This window comes from Patella vulgata, chromosome 9, assembly GCF_932274485.2.
Source record: "Patella vulgata chromosome 9, xgPatVulg1.2, whole genome shotgun sequence".
NCBI classification, from domain to species: domain Eukaryota; kingdom Metazoa; phylum Mollusca; class Gastropoda; family Patellidae; genus Patella; species Patella vulgata.
The window spans coordinates 38,594,295-38,612,448 of record NC_065887.2 but is presented as its reverse complement, the minus strand read 5'-3'; the positions used below and the strand labels follow the sequence as shown (position 1 = coordinate 38,612,448).

The 18,154-nt window shown below is 33.7% G+C and overlaps 1 long non-coding RNA gene across 1 annotated transcript; it reads right to left on the bottom strand.

The window, feature by feature from the left end:
• Positions 1 to 5,149: 5,149 nt before the first annotated feature.
• On the bottom strand, positions 5,150 to 15,259 carry LOC126807928 (uncharacterized). Its single transcript, XR_007674218.2, has 4 exons — positions 15,074 to 15,259; positions 8,703 to 8,731; positions 5,814 to 5,927; positions 5,150 to 5,289 (listed from the first exon to the last, which is right to left on the bottom strand). It is a non-coding gene; the product is annotated as an uncharacterized LOC126807928 (long non-coding RNA).
• Between the last annotated feature and the right edge of the window lie 2,895 nt (positions 15,260 to 18,154).

The window sequence follows — 18,154 nt, the reverse complement described above, 5'->3', positions numbered from 1 at the left end:
AAAAGACCAGCTTTTTTAGTTTTATTAGCTTTCATTTGAAGATCTAAATATGAACACATATTTATAGACCTTGTACACTTTATCTTGTATATAAAGGATCATTAAGCTAAAACTAAGTTACTGTATATAACACAAACTTCGATTGGTCAATTAGCAATAAATGAGTTACTAAATATAGGATGTCAAGTACAGTGATGCAACTGTTTACTAGGGAAGTTCCAAGTACCGTGTGACGTCATTGTTTTCCAGGAAAGTTATACTGATTTGGTAGAATAATCAAAAGATTTTCCAATATACATTTCTATTTATTTTTTTACGCTAAAATAGAAAGAAGTAGATGACTGGTAGTATTCATTTGCAAAATAACAAAAAGATATTTAAAAAATAGTCAGCATTAAAATTAATGCAAAAATCAACTTAAATCTGACCATAGAGTACAACTTTTAATGTAACATCAATATGTCACAAGATGGTGGACTACAACTGTTCTATATAATTAGTAACTTCTTTAAATACTGAGGTAAAGTGGAACTCTTAGTTTTGGAAGTTAAGTGTCAGTTGAAAAATCTACCTGTCAGTCAACTTGGATGCCGGAAAACCCACATATAGTCGAAATTTCTGTAAAAATAACAGTATTTTATTGTTTTATGACTTAATTCTATTCATTTATTTCTTGATTCAAGAAATAAATACAGTTATATTTCTAGAATAGGCTTCCGATTCTGAATGTTTTAATTGTATTAAATGTTCGTATGGAAAACTTTTGAATTTACTTTTTAATAGTTGACGTAGAAATAGTCACCATTGTCCATGCTTTATAACTCATCATCACAGAAATAAGCGCAAGTCATAAAGTCAAGATTTCTCTCCCTTACTAAATTCCTTCACCTTGGAACTTTAAATACATGTACCACATGTATTACGAATAGTACAATTTAATATACACAAACACAAATTATACAAAAATTGTTGAAAACCAGAGTGAATAAAAAACATCTATATGTAATATATAAAGGGGGATTAAGTCATCAAGAGATTAAGATTCAATCAACAAGATAATTCTGATGTATATTTTTTGAAATATTTGATAAATGGTATCTGGTGTTCTAGAAAGCACAATAAAATAATTATGTGGAAATTTTTTTTCAAGATGTGATAACAGGGTGTGCACAACTTATAACAGTTAAAATTCCTGGAGTTTTCCAAAATTCTACATCATAATGTATTGTTTACGCTTGAAGAACATTGTTCGACTGATTAAAGTCCATTTACAGCGACGAACTTGTGAAATTTTGAAGAAACATTCGATGACAACGTTCAGTTTTATATCTCCAAATATATCTTCAAAGAGTAATCTTGTTTTCCCAGGATTTTCCAGTACTGGAAATAATATTATCATTTTTCCAGAATTTTCAAGGAGTGTGCGAACCTTGGATAAACACCATCCAAAGAAAACCTGTGATGGCTATAGATAAAGACAGTTGAAAAAAATTGTATAATGTTAAAAAATATTCTGGATTTCCTGTTATTGTAGTGACCATGTACGGTATGGTATGTTTACTCTTTATAGAACACTGGATACCACTTCTAATTTATGGAGTTTACAGGACTGACAAAGTCTTGTAGTTCTGTTGTAGTATATAATTTCAAAATTTTATCTTGTTTTTTTTTCCTAATTTGGTTTTCATAAGACCACTTCAGTACGCCGTTTCTTACATCACACAGGTGGCAACTGATTAGTTTCATCTATTACTACTGGTGTTGCATCTGTTGAAGATGCCGGCCTCTGATTGGTTGTGTTAGATGATGCTGATGTTTGATTGGTTGCTTCTGCTGATTGCAGAGCATTTTCTGCTGGACTATTATTTGTTGTATTTTCTGATGTATTTCCTGCTATGACATCACTATAAGGAGGAGGTTGTGGTATTTGGGAATTCAAATGATGTGGATTTAAAGGTAATGATGTATTTCCTCCTGCAGGGGAATGAAGAAAAACAAAGATGAAATAATTTTAATCAAGAGTTTGACATCAACAATGGTTCAAACATATCGACAATATCTTTGGATAGAAAAAAATCATGGCTCAGTATGTAAGGTGCTGGCTCATTAATCTGGAGGTCTTGGGATCGATGGCTGTGAAAGTTTCAAGGGAATTTTTAGTGACGTTTCGTCTTGTCAAAGATGTAGGATGGATGGCCTAACAAGTAACACAAAACCAAGGTATGCAATTGGACATGCCATTAGCCATTAAGAGTTATGTATGACATAACTGCACAGGATGTTCTGGGGGGTATTTTGTTGCTTATTTCAGAATGGCTGCAAGACAATTACTAAGTTATGAACTGCACAGGTTGTTTTTTTCTTTTGGTGGGGGGGGGGGGGGGAGGGAGTGTTATTTGCTTTTTTCGGAACTTAAAAAGAAGAATGGCTGTATTGGTTACCTAATATGAGCATTTAGAAATTTAAGGACCATAACAAAATGATTTAAATTATATCAAATTTTAGTTTAGACATCACATAAATAAAATTTGTGTGGTCAATAAATGCGCTATAAAGTTGCATTCGAACTATCGTGGAATAGTAGTAAAGTTAGTTTTCAATCTTACCTTGGCTATCAGCTGATATTACTGGAGCTCCGGGGTATGGAGGGAGTTCAGATTTATTTGGAGGATACATATCTGGTTGGGATACAACCTAAAAGTACACATAATATAAAACAATATAATATATCTCACAAAATCATCAATATAACACAAACTTAAAGGGTCATTAGGGAAGATTAGATAAAGAGCTGGCAGTTCTCACTATAATAGTTAAAAACTAAATAATGTTAAAGGGAATATGCTGAAAATTTCAGTCAAATTGCTCCACTCTGACCCGAGATATTAGCGATTGAATTTTAGGTCTAGCCTCGATCATCATTACTAAAGTCAGTACAATAAAAAACATAGTCTTGATTATCCATTTTTGGATCTTAAATCATCAACGAGCTTTGAGCAGCAAATAGGATTCAAATCCATTTAAAATCTGACATCGAGAGTTGATTAAGGTCGTTTCATGTTAACAAATAGATAGATTTAGCTCTTGCATAATGTATGTTTAACTGAGTTAATGAAGACAGACAAACACCATACATTAAGAAAACTTCTGTCCCGACAGCAGTGCTACAACCACCTCATATTGATTTTCAACTATCAGTTGCTCTTTAACATGCTGCTAATGGCAAACACATGGTCTTGGGTTTTTTTTGTCCTATCTCAATGACTAGATGCATTTCTTTGCCAGGTTCTCCATCCTATTCCACTGACAAGCTGAAACCTGACTGTAAAATCCTGAGGGACTTTCTTTACCAACACTGGGATGAAAAACCTGAGAACTTCTTATTAGTGAGCCATACTCTTAAAGCCACTGTGGATCTGGGAATATTTATGAAAAACGGGAATCTTGAGTCTTGACTAGACATTTATACTGTAGACTAAATATACTATTCAAAAAAAGTAGGGGATATTTGATTTTTAAGTGTTATTAAAGTCACCTAATGAAACTGACGAAGAAACAAATGACAAAATGAAATGAAGTTCACATTCATCGATTTATTCCAAATGATCGTTAGACTAAGTAAGGCACAGACTGACCATTATAAGGGTAAAATGATACCCGGGGTCAAACAGCAAAGTTACCACAGCATCACAACCAAGTCAGTAACGGGTAAATCCTCCTCTGTTTGCCAAACAAGCATTGATCCGACGTGGCATACTCCTAATGAGACGTCTAAGGTCATTTTGGTCCAGATTGTCCCATTCCTGTTGCAACGCAGCAGCAAGTTCTTGGACATTGGCAGGACGTTGTTGACGTTGACGTAACCTGTGTCCAAGCATGTCCCAGACATGCTCGATGGGGGAGAGGTCGGGACTCAGTGCTGGCCAAGGTAATGTGGTGATGTTCTGTTGTTGGAGGTAACCTGTAACGATCCTGGCCCTGTGACATCTTGCGTTGTCATCCTGGAAGATGAAACGGCGGCCATGACGTCGTGCGAACGGCACAACATGGACTGCCAAGATGTTGTCCCGGTAGTACTGGCCTGTAACACGCATGCCAAGGGCACGTAACCTTTCATTTTTGGTAAGCCGACGCATATCAAAATTTGTTTTCTGGTCACTAAAACAATTAAACTGATGTTTCCACCCTGGAATTCAATGCCACAATGACTGTAACATTCAAAGTCAGAGTCGTGCAAATCTTGGGTTGGACCCCCATGATGATCCCAAGCATCACCTGCATTCCATGCGGTAGCTATTGGTGCGTTTGGGCGTCACATGTAACTGGAAATGTTTCTTCTGTTAGGTTCTATAGTGACTTTTTTCGTAGTCATTTGCATATTTTAGTATTATGCCCCCAAAATCAAATATCCCCTACTTTTTTTGAATAGTATATGATCCTTGTTGGCTATGATGAAATATTTTTACTTTCAAAATTTCAGAACATCTGTTCCATGCAAGAAATGTCCATATTTTACAAGAGATATACAACAATGAGCTAAACAAATTGTGATTTTTCGAACAATCAGGGGCCATAATCCAGGAAGTTACATTCCATTATGCACGATTATCAAAAGGAACCGAGATATAAATTTCAAGTTTCATCAAAATTGATTCAAAATTGTGAGCCTCTAGAGGGTCCACACCCTTGATACATGTATACCATACTTTTACACTATTGACCATTTTGTTGGGCAGTTTCAGTCAGATTTTTACAAAATTCAAACTCAACCATCAATATGGTGTAACAGTGATATATTCGAATATTTTTTTTAAATCGAATAAAAATTGTGACTTGTAGAGGGACCACAAGCTAAAAATGTGATTTTTCATACAATCAGGGGCCATATTCCATGAAGTGATGGAATGATACATGCCAATTTCAAACAGAACTGAGATCTTTGAGAGATAATCCTATATTTCAAGTGTCCACACAAATGGTGGACGGAAAGGGGCGACAACAATATACGTCCACATGAAAATGTGGTTGTATAAAAATGATGTTTTATAAATTACCTCTGAATATGGGGGTGGTAAGTACGACATATCCGATTCTACGCCAGGCCCTGTGTACGCTAAATAACTCTGATGTTGACCAGGATAACGTGCTCTATTACTCATTAAATCTATAGATGTTTGTAGCGCCCCCTGTCGTTGTCTTTGCTGTAATCGTGACATGGCTGCCATTCGTTTTCTTCTATAATAACCACACCCACCAAAACATGACATCATGATAAATATTATTATAAACCTGTAAAAATATTTTTATTGTTAGCGTATTAGGAACATCATTCGAGAATATTGCAAATACCAGACATTAAAGAGCCAATCTCAATTATATTTTAGAGAATAAAACTGCTTAAGTTTGTGTTAAAAGCCCTCTCGTTATCCAATACAGCACGTGGGTCATGCACTTTATAGACCTCTACAGTAATGGAAATAGGTTATCAGGTCACCCAATGAAACAATTGACCCGAAATCTTAAAACGGTTACATGTTCAGATAAGCTTTTTACGTTCACATCCAAATGACTCAATATTTTGAGCTAAAATTTTGAAACAAAATTCCATATGTACACAGACTTTTATTTCTGAGAATGTTAAAATCAGGAGGGTCTCTTTAAATTAGAATTAGAATCCATGTTCAACAATTGCTATGAATAAAGACTGAGAAATGAAGACAAATTAGTCTGGCATGCTTAGAATCATCACCACTATAACCTTTATTCTGGCATATCAGTGCTTTAATATTGTATTTTTATATTCAATTTCTTACCAGAAGTACCACATGTTCCATACATGTAGTTTATAGGTTATATAATGATCACTGGCATCACTGTCATAGCAACACGTCATTCCGTTCGAACAACATTTCTCTGGATAATAACATCTGAAATATAACAAAGTTTATCACATGACCAGTGATGACCTGACAGCTAACATTACAGTATAATAACTTATCAAAAATAAAGTTATTAAACTTTATATGTGGTTGACTAGGACCTTGTCATTAGTTTGGCTTACATGGATTTCAGAATGAATCCTGACAGTTTCATATTAAAGCCTCAGGGTTCATATAGTGACAGATGATTTTGGGTATTTTCAGAAATGGTATAGTATTTATCAACTTTTCAAAAATGAGTTTTTCTACTTGCACAGAACAACACTTAACTTATGTATCTGATTTTGGATTTAGGAAAATTAGAGTAGGGAATTGGGTTAATGTTATGTGTTTTTCTTGATTAGTGATGGGGGAATTTGTTGAGTTTTTATTTCAAGATTAAGGAGACATTTGATTTTAGTTTATTTTGTCATGCTGTGTTGACAATTAAACACAAACAATCAGTCCTATCTTAACACTGGCTTCATCTTAAAATCTAAAATCATCAAACTTTAAGGGAACCAATACATGTAGCTGAGTTTTAAAAGAGGAATTACTTTCAGCAAGAAAATAAATGTAATTTATTTTTTTTCTTATATCATATATCCATATTATATTGACAAAATAACCCTGAGAGAGAGATGGGGCTTAATGTCCACTGACACAAACTAGGTCATTTTGGGACTAACATATGGCTGAACTTTATTTCAACATTACGCAAAAGGGGTCTTTAGCAGAGGGAGGACACCGGAGGACCCAGAGAAAACTTAAGAGGTTGGACAGGCAACCTCCTTGTCACATACAACCTGGGGATTGAAACCACGCCAGTTGACTCAATGACAGACCTTATGATACAGTGTGCACGTGCTAACTATTCGGCCATCCAACAACACCAGGTATATTTAACTCATGAAGTATATGTGTAGATACAGATACCAGTGAAAACTATTAGTTCTAATAAATAAGTTATTTTAAATAGATAATATAATGGTATATTATATTAACACCAATACCATCTTAATTAATTACAATAACTATTGATTCCAGCAGATGTCATTCTATTTTTAGCATCTGGCATATATATAATCATATCATCAATGACTCCAATAACCACCAGATTTATTAATTCTATCACCTTGACGAGAGTGACATTTTAATGAAACACATTAATATATATAGTATTACTACATCTAATAGTTGCTATAGTGATGTTTTTAATCTAAAACCTGGTTAACCTTTTCATTATATTAGTCACAGGAAATTGGATCTTCACAAATAAACATAAATATTGTGGGTCAGGGTCCCATTCTATAATCACAATAGCCTTGAATTCAGGGAGTTGTCAATGTTGATTTTGATTGAGGAACAAGAAACGGAGGGGGCACAAAAACGCAATATTGATATCAAAGTGAAAGATAGGTTGCCAAGAAAAACGAAACATACGCCTACAGCAGCTAGATCGTCTTTTGTAGGTACATGTAATAGGGTGCATTTACAAGACAATTTCATACAGATCAGATTATAATTTGCGTCCTTTGAGGGTTCACAAGGTGCTACAAACGGAAACAAAGGTCTTAATTCTAGAAGTAATATAGAAAATACAAAAATTCAACAGCCTTTTTCGTTTTTTCTCATTTAAATAATGCATATAAATTTCATACAGATCAGATGATGACTTTTGTATTAGAGCGTTCACAATGTTTAACAAAGTGAAAGAAGGGCCATAAGACCAGAAGTAATTGACAAAAATTGCTGAAATTCAATTGACCTCTTCGTTCAAATTATTCAAATAATGCATATTAATTTTATACAGATCGGATGATATCTTTTGTTGTTAGAGCGTTCACAGGGTTCAACAAAGTGAAACAAGGGCCATCTAGACGTATTTAACATAAATTGCTGAAATTCAATAGGATTCTTCGTTTCACTAATTTAAATAATGCATAAATAATTTCATGCAGATTGGATGATAACTGTTGTGCTAGAGCCTTCACAGGGTTTGACAAAGTGAAACAAGGCCCATAACTCTACACATAATGAACAGATATTGCTCAAATTAAATAGTATTTTTCGTTTCACTAATTTAAAGGATGCATATAAACTTCATACAGATCAGATGATAATTTTTGCGTTCACAATGTACAAAAAAGTGACACTGGTAGAGCCATATTGTTATGAAGCAATAAAGATGAGAATCTGAACATGAAAGTTTTTGTAGTAAAATTACATAATTTTTTGATGTGCGAAGGGGTGGAAAAACTCTAAACCCATGACACAAAGAGTTTCATATTGCCTCCCTTTCACCACTTATACTCTTATCTCTTGTCTAGAATAGAAATGGGTATGTTACTATTAACTGGTGACCATTGTGACAAGTAGTGAAAGAATCAAAGCCTCCACACAACAACGACTGGTTGTTATTGTATATACATGTACACCTTTGAAAAATAATTTTTAAAATCCATAACAGTCTTGTTACTAACTGTACATTTGACAAATAGTCTGTTTTCGTTCCAAATAAATTTGAAAGACTTAGTATGGTAAGTGAGCTATTTCCTCGGCCACATACATCTACATTGTAAAAGCTCAATTATACATGTATGAAATGAAATGGGGTTTAACGTCCTATTGTTCTGCTCCGACTGAGCTAATGAAGACCGACATATGCCTAGCAGTGTACTTTCAGGGGAAGTTTTCTCGGACAGTGGTGTTATGGCCTACTCTTATATCAAATTCCAACTGTAAAGGGTTCTTTTACATGCATGCCATTCGGTAAATACTTACTGTGTTGTTCCACAATATTCTGATAAAACCTGCAAATATAAAAACATCTAATTAGTTTAATTATAGAACCAGAAAGATTAAGAAAAGACCTGTACATGTACATACTACTCCTGCGATACTTATAGCTAATTTATAGATAGAGAGAGAGAGAGAGAGAGAGAGAGAGAGAGAGAGAGTTTAATGTCCACTTGACACAACCTGTTGAAAATCAATAGGATTCTTCGTCTCATGACCTTTAACGACGACGACAGTATACGACCACATTTCAATGTACATGTATGCGTACAAAAACTTTTTTTTTTCAAAGACAGCTGGCAAACTGCAGTGTTAAAACAGATCTATTTTTTCCATTTTTATGTTCAGACAACCACATGCACTGGTGTTATAAACAAGCTTATACAAAAAAAACAATTAAAATATGTTTCAATGTTTTGATTTTATTCCCTAATTGTATACAGAAATCTTTTTTAAAATCCATCCTCAGTGAACGATCTTGTGCATGTATGTTAGATGAATCCTGTATAAAATGTAATGGAATTTATTATTTGGACAGAGTAGGACCTAATTCAGTTTCAGATTTGAGTTTACCAGTAGGTTGCATTTTACACAAAACTTTATTCATTGTGCCTACGCTCCCTACAAATGAGGAAGTTTTGGCTGAACTAAAAATAAATTCTTTATGTCATATAAGATTTCATCTACAGAAATATACATCCTGGAGCAGCTATTAGATGACTGCTACATCATCATACAACAATAGCATATTAATATTACACTTATACATAATACACAATTATAAATAGGTTAGAAGACGAATGGAGCTTAAAGGAGCTAAACCTCTAACTCAATATTATACATAATATTGGAAATTAAAAACACGAATTGTTCCATTTCAATCAATATTGCTGTTGTTATCTCACCACGAAAATATGGGATCCTAATATCCAATATTTAAGACACAATGAACATTTTTAAAACACTACACAACTCAGATATTTTATCTATAGACGTTATGGTTTGAGTGCCATTTGTAATGACAAAATCATATCCTAGAAGACAATGCTGAAGTAATTAAAAGGGCTGGTTTCATACATGTATGCATGTCAACATGAGTTCGACTTGTTCTGTTTTTTTAGGTACTTTTAGGTACTTTTAGGTCCAAAAACAATTTAAAATAGATTAAAACACTGATTATTCATTATTTTAGTACATACATTATTTCTGTTCACAGAAGAAGAGGTAAAGATACACCATATTTCACACCTGGCATTGGAATTTGGGTGAGAAATTGGGAAAGTTCCTTTAATTTATCAGTATGGTTTCCAATTGTTGGTGGTGTGGATAGGATCTAGCGAAAAGCCAATTGCAAGGTCCTCATAAAAGAAACCTTGGCAGATGGAATTTGACAAAGAGTACACACAAACGATGCGGTCTTGACAAAACTCCTCTCAAAGGCCAGTTGATGCAGAAAAGTATGATATTATTAAAACCCATTTTATTTCATGGAGTTTAGGCCAAGTAGAAAACTTTCTATTCTTTTCTTGTTTTAATAATCGAATAATTGTATTATTTTCTATTGTGTTCAAATTCATCAAGATTTATCCCATACTAAACTTAGGCTGTCTTTCTACAGTTAGCTCCCACCTGAGAACAGACACTCAGCTAGTTGACCAACATTTTAAGTACTAAATTGACGATTAAGTATACTTCGAGAATTTTGTTGAGTATTTATTCTGCTCCCATTTAATAAAACTGAAAGAAGTTTATTTAGTCTTTGTGTGTATGACATGTGAAATGGAGTAGAGTCGCATTACAAAACAGTATACTATTAATTTCTGGATATGGTGGCCACTTAGGGCAGAGATCTATTCTTGAAGTATGAAATTGATGGATCTCTGTGTGCAGAATGGATTTATCCTAGACCCAATTTGTCCTTTAAGATAAAAGTGACCTATTTTTTTATTTTTTTTTATCAGCCATTGACACATATGTATTAAAACAAATACTAGAAATTTCAATGAGTATAAATAAACGTAAAAAAATTAAATGTTTGAACACTGAAATCCCTCTAATATGGATATTACTTTAAAAAAAAAATTTGCTCAATGAAGGTTCTTACTTATAAACTGTCTTTCATTAAATGCCAATACTTGGATTTTCAATAATTACATGGTTGTGTTTATTTTGAATATGAATAATATTGAATCATAACTAAAAATATTTTCTTGTTGAAAGTTATAATTCCTCTTTCAACTCACTATTACATGGATACCCTCTCATTTACATTTGTATCCATAGATACATACGTACACTGTCCTGCATGTATCTTTAACATGTATCCATGGATACCATTGTTAATTTGTTATATTCTCAATCTATTGCTGTATCTGTTGTTGAATGTAACAAGAGAATTAGATAACAATTGAATTTAAATATTACTTTATAAATCTAATAAGATAATATAAATGTACATGTACATGTAGTATAAACATGATTTAATAAACATGAAGTGCTGGATCATTCACTAAAAATAGAATGAGGGAAACCCGCAAACAAGAGAAATTTTACATCAAAAAAGTAACAATAGTAAAAAAACATGACATTCTGACAGCAATATTTTTAACATTAATTTGTTAAAGATTCATATGAAAACCCCCAGAAATTATCACTACAAAAGACAAAAATATTTGTTTTTTTAAAAAACATGTACAAGTACATGTATGTTGATTTCTTTCCACTATGACATTTTGAATATTGGTGGGGGGTAATGACTATGGAAAAAAAAAAAAAAAAAAAGTTAAAATGTGAACAACAGGTTTCATGAGGAGAATGTCACTCTCAGAATTATTTCAACACAACAATCCCCCCCCCCCCTTAACATTTCTGACCTTTCGTAAATGATGACCCCCTCTCCCCAAAAAAACCTGCCATCAAAACAGTGAGTAAATATGTGAATATTGTCTTAATTAGGTCTATCTTATTCTTTTTCCTGATTGCTAATATGACTTCCTTCAGAGACAGGCCAGGGACAAATCAAAATTTTGAAGTGTCCCTTAAACAAATACTCATTACACTGTGAATATAACATGTCCCACATTTCCAACATATAATTACTTTTGCCAATCTACATTTACGCACCATTCTTAAAAATATATGGTGGTGTGGTGGGTGGGGCCATCTGTCTATGACATTATTCTTTCATATATGTATGTAGGCCTATGTATTAGAACACTTGTATAATGTAGGAAATAAAAATAGAGCTTGCCACCGTAAATCAATAATTAATCCTGATCAATAGAACTATTTTTGGTCAATCTAATTAAAGCTATCCGTTGTTCATTACACTTTTACAGCCTGTTTTATGACGTATTAGTATTAAACAATAATACGACTAATGGTAGACACAAGTTTTTTTCTGAAAATATTGAGCAACTAAATACAAAGTCCAGTAGAATCACTTCACAAATTAACAACTATTGCAAGTAAAAAGGTATATTTTAATTTTGAAACATTATATCGTTGACCGCAGATTTCACATCACAACAAGACTACCCCTTCCCCTTGTCTAATTTCCTTTTACTTATCTGTGCCCACAGAGTTAAATCTGCGATGATAATATGCCGCGCCTACTCGGTATTCACCATGGATTATTAGTTTTATTCACTGTCATAAAACGGTTGAGTGGTACTAGTACGAGCCCACACATACACCTATCTGAGGAATCATGAGAGACAGAGAGAGAGGTTTAATTTGGGACTAACATACACTGTACATACCTTTATGGTTCAATTTTATTTCAATAATTCGTTGGCGTGTACGGGTCTTTATCACATACAACCAGGGAATTGAAACCACACCAGTTGACTCAATGACAGACCTCATGATACAGCGCGCACATGCAAACCATCCACCCCTAACCCCCATCCCCTTTTCCGAAAGATGAAAAATGTGTCCAACATTTACAAGAAATCCTGATACAGTTTTCATCCGAGATTTATGGACCAGCTTAGAAGTCCAACAGTAGATGAGGGATTGGTTGTATGTTCAATCTGGTTTGGGGTCTAAGATTGAACATAGAATAACTGAACGAACTCCTTCTTCCTTGTGTACATGTACTTCTAATAATATACATATACAATAATGATCCACAGGCTAGGTAACTTAATAAGGAACAATATCTAAGAAATAACTTATCAGAGACCTGCCCTTCAGTCTATCCTCTTGCCTGCCTGTGGTCAACTACCGCCTTACTCTCAATATACAATTTTCAGGACTTTTATACATTTAGCTTTGTTTCTTAGTAACCCTAACTTTATAATCCTTAATACATTAATGTCTACTGGATTAACTGGACAATAGATAATAATTTATGAAACAATGTTTCTCTAATATAATTACAGAGTTGACTTTGAATGGCTTGGACCACAATTTAGATATACATGTTCTAATTCTACTTGGTCATAAATGGTCACCTTCTCACAAGAGCTGACCTCAGTTCTAAATTAGAAGACATCTGATCTGCTATTTGTGTAATCATATTAAATACCAGTAATGTACATGTACTTGATATAAGAGGTAAATTCTCAATACATAAAATCCCTAATACAAATACATAAAATCCCTAATACAAATACATAAAATAAAGTTTTGCAATTTGTCTATATTTTGCTACATTTGTATGTGTTGAATGTACCATAGGCCTAAGGCCTTCAGTGCAAATAAAGATTATTATTATTATTATGAAATAAAGTTTAACTTCAACTGATTAGATAAGCTTAATGTCCATTGAAATAACTATTAAATAAGACAATGTATTAATACAGGTACATAAAATAACTTTTACTTCTTACTGTACATGGAAATAATTATCAAATAAGACAATGTTCTACTTGATCAATCATACAGTGAAGAAAACCAAGGAATTAATCAATACAGACAACTTTTTTGTGAAATAAAAATAAGCCATACAGTATTTTTTCATTATAATTATATAAACAGAGAATAACAAAAGATTTCAAATTTGAATGAAAAAGATTTACACAATGCAGGTGAGGTAGACGCACATACATGTACATAACCGTACCACAAGTCAAACAAAAAAACCCAATCAAAATAGGCCTTATCATTCACCCCTTAACATTTACCCTTTATTTTATTTTTTTTTATCACATCATATTGTATTTGTCAAACACAACAAACCTCATCAAAATTGCCCCCATCATCACTCCTTAAAATTATTTTTTCTATTATTTTTGCTTTATCACATAAAAATCATATTGTATTTGTCAAAGACAAAAAAACACAACAAATTACTCAATTAGGCCTAATCATCACCGCTTAAAATTGACCTTTTTATTGTTTATGTATTATCACATAAAAATCATGTATTTGTCACTGACATAAAACAATAAAGGTCACTTGATATCTATACTAAACAGAATCACACTGGTGACTGGAATATCTGACATCCCATGACTGTTTCATCCCAAACTTGGGTGGTTTCATCCCATCAATTAAAAAAAAGGGTATAACATTCAGCTATTTCGAGTGTTCTGCGATAATGCGAAATTTCCCAAATCACTGAAGTTGTCGTTTTTTTAAAAATATTGCTGTAATACATGTAGTAACAATAATTATTGGATTTTAACATATAATAATGCATTTTGACATAGCCAGAGACAGGGCAAATAGCTATGATACTTTTGATTTTTGACGAATCTTCGAAAAATATCAGGCATCAAATTTTGACAAAAAACTGATTTATTTATGAATATATTTTAATGGCATTTTACACAATATTAAAGGGTCATCAGACTTGAGCAGCAATGGCAACAATTTTTGTGTCAGTAATTTGTTTTGGAGTAGGCCTACATGACATGTAATATGATGCATGTTATATAGTCATTTAGATTCATTATTCAATATTCATATAAAATTTAAGATATTTGAATTTTGATTCCAGTGGACAAATATATAAAAATGAATCAATGCGATCATCATATATACTTATATATAGATATCAAAAAAAAGTTTCTAAATACTAATATCTTCCTTTGCCTTGAGAAATAACCAATTTTGTCAGGGTCACTTTTTAAGACTTTTCGCTTTTTAGTAAACAGTAGTCTAGGACAGGTCTACAAATGACAAAAAATCAGGTGAACTAACCGAATTACGACAACTAGAACTGATCAACACTACATGATAGGCAACAGGTTACAGAGGTATAGCCATAGCCTTCGCCAATTAAGACTACACAAAAAATATAAAATATAATATGTTAAATAAATCATATAATATTGCTAAGCTGGATTCATAATGTATCAACTAACTAGAAGTAGAAGAAAGAATCTAATGAAAAATGCCACACCTACCCCACCGAAATGTGAAACCGCGAGGATAACTAGAATTGGTAAATTTCTTAAAATTTCATCGACGCTCATCTTGGCGACATTTAAATCCTGTTTAGTGTTATGAAACACGATGATTTTGTGATGTCACTGTCCTCAAATCTGCACCTTTGATACTGGCCGTGTGTGACCTTTTTTCTGAACGAGAACAGGAAGTAGATTAGCGTGGATTAAAAATTACCTCCCTTGTTTCCGACATCGTAGTTGGCTCCCTTAGACAGGTCTGGCATCCGAACCGAAAGGAGAATTTATAAGATCAAGTTTTTCTACAACAGTTTTTTGCGTAGATTTCGATTCTGGGGGGTGATCAGGCGAATGCTCACTAGTCCGCGGGTGCACTAGTCCGCCAATATCTATTATTGTCATTTTTAGATTAATGATCACATGTAAATACCAAAAAAGACAACTCATCCCAATGATAAAAGTATTAAAAGACAATTCATCCCAAGAACTAGAAGACCACTCATCCCAATATAGTCGTGTGAATACCAGACAACTCATCCTAAAGACAACTCATCCCAAGACAACTGTTTATAAATAATTAATAATATGAATTATTCCTTATTATATCAACGGTTTATTAAATAATAATATATATTTTTTTTCTAATACCGGTACCTGGTAGATGTCTTATTATTTATTTTTTTTCTTCACTTTTTTTTTCATTTTATTTTTTTAGTTTTATCTTCATATTTTGTTCATTCCGTTAGTTAGTTGTTGGCACGTAGATGGCTCCACATCATTTTAATAACTGACTTGTACTAATTGTACCTTCACTGTAAGAACCCCACAGTTGTATTAAAATATTAAAACAAACACAACTATCAATTTATTAAAACAACAATGTATTAAAACAAACATAATTTTATTAAAACATAAACAATGTATTAAGACAGCAAAATCAATTTATTTTATTAAAGCAACACTTTTTTATTTGAAAATCAGGTTGGCCCAAGTGGTCTTCATAGTAGGCCTAAACAATTATATTAATACAATCACATTATTTGTTGGGATGAGTGGTCTTCTATCATGGGATGAGTTTTCTTCTATCTTTGGATGAGTTGTCATTTATTATGATGAGTTGTCTTTGGATGAGTTGTATGGATACCACTCAATGCACACCTGTAACGAACTCTGACAATAATAATAATACTAATGCACCCACCCTGACATATCACACCCAATCTAACAATGAAATGTAACGCAACCACCCTGACAATGAAATGTATCCATGCACACACCCTTACAATGACAACACACCCACCCTGGCATAACGCACCTTGACAATGACATATCGTACCCACCCTGACAATTGGTTTGTTTCGATTGATCGATATCTTCTAATATCCGAAATATTACAGTATCGTGGTGTTGTGCTCATATAAAATGTTGTGCAAGGTTCAGGAGGTCATGGGGTCGTTGGTACTTTTGTAACAATATGTTGACTCTTTGACTTCCCTAACAAAACATGGCCTAAAACCTTCAGTAGGTCGTGCTGTTTTTTTTTTATACACATAATATATATAGTATTTTTATGACGGCAGACTAGTGCACCTGTAGACTAGTGAACCCATCTCTGTTATTGTACACAGTTTAAGCTGACACCAACAATGCAGTACAAGTTGTGTGTAGTGTACTTATCTGCAATCATGGAGGGGAGGCTTCTAAGGTCTCTCGTTTAGCCCCTGATGATATTTGGCCGAGTACACATCCCCCATAGCGGAATGTAGACTGTTGATTTAACATTTCCAGATAGAATTCTGCAGCTCCTGGCTTATGACAGTGACAGACTTTTCAAGATAAAATAACCCAAATGCCAAGTGTTGTGCGTAGAAATGAAATCCAACAGTTTTTGCATCGACTGAGCTAATGAAAACGTGCATGCCCTCATAGAACTGCACTATATGATCTATGATGATGCCATACACTGTGCCATCTTGGATAGTGTCAGTAAGGCCTGTGTGCCATCTTGAACAGGGGCAGTAAGGCCTACCCTTATTTCGAATTCCAATTGTCCCGATGTGAACATGGGAACTCGTTTTTTTCTTTCCATTGGAAGTACTAGACAATGTCCTGTACCACTGACAAGGGGAAAGTGGTACGACGAAGAAGCTTATGTAAAATGTGGAAGGGTGTACGTACATAGTGATGATGTGTCCAGGATATCTTAATTAAAGGGAGAGAGAGAGAGAAATGGGGTTTAACTCCACTCGGCACAAACTAGGTCATTTTGGGACTAACATATGGTTTAATTTTATTTCAATAATTCGCTTGCACTTAGGGGTCTTAGCAGTGGGAGGAAACAGGAGGACCAGGAGTAAACACACGAGGTTGGACAGGTGACCCTACTCCTTGTCACGTACAACCGGGGATTCGAAACCACACCAGTTTACTCAATGACAGGCCTTATGATACAGCACGCACGTTCTAACCACTCGGCCATCCAGTCCCCCCCCCCCCTTAATTAAATGAGCTAATTCTTTAATATTTGGCACCTAGAAATAAACACAAATGGGTTGCAACGCATATAATAATGTAATATGAATGTATATAAACTGATATACATTCAATCATTTCTGTTTTTACTGTAATATCTAATCAGTTATGTTTAGCAATATACATGAAGTGTCCCAATTGAGTAGCATCAGTAGTATTCTTCCGTGGGATATGTTTAGCCTCATTCATCGAGTCACATCATTACAAATGGCACTCAAAAGCATTCTGGCATGCGATTCGATGCCAATTCACTGTGTCTTTAATATTGGAAATCAGATGCCAATCTTCTCACTGTAAGATAACAACATCAATGTGGATTTAAATTGACCAATAGGTCATGTTTGCAATATGGAAGACTGTGGATGATTCTGAGTTACAGACTTAATTACTTTAAAGGGATAAGTGCACCATGATTGTCTCCCTTCAAAATTAGAGAGAGAAATGGGGTTTAACGTCCACTCAACAAAAACTAGGTCACTTTGGGACTAACCTCAAAAGCAGGTCTAAAATAAAACAAGAATAAAAGTAAGAAAAACAAAATAAAACTGG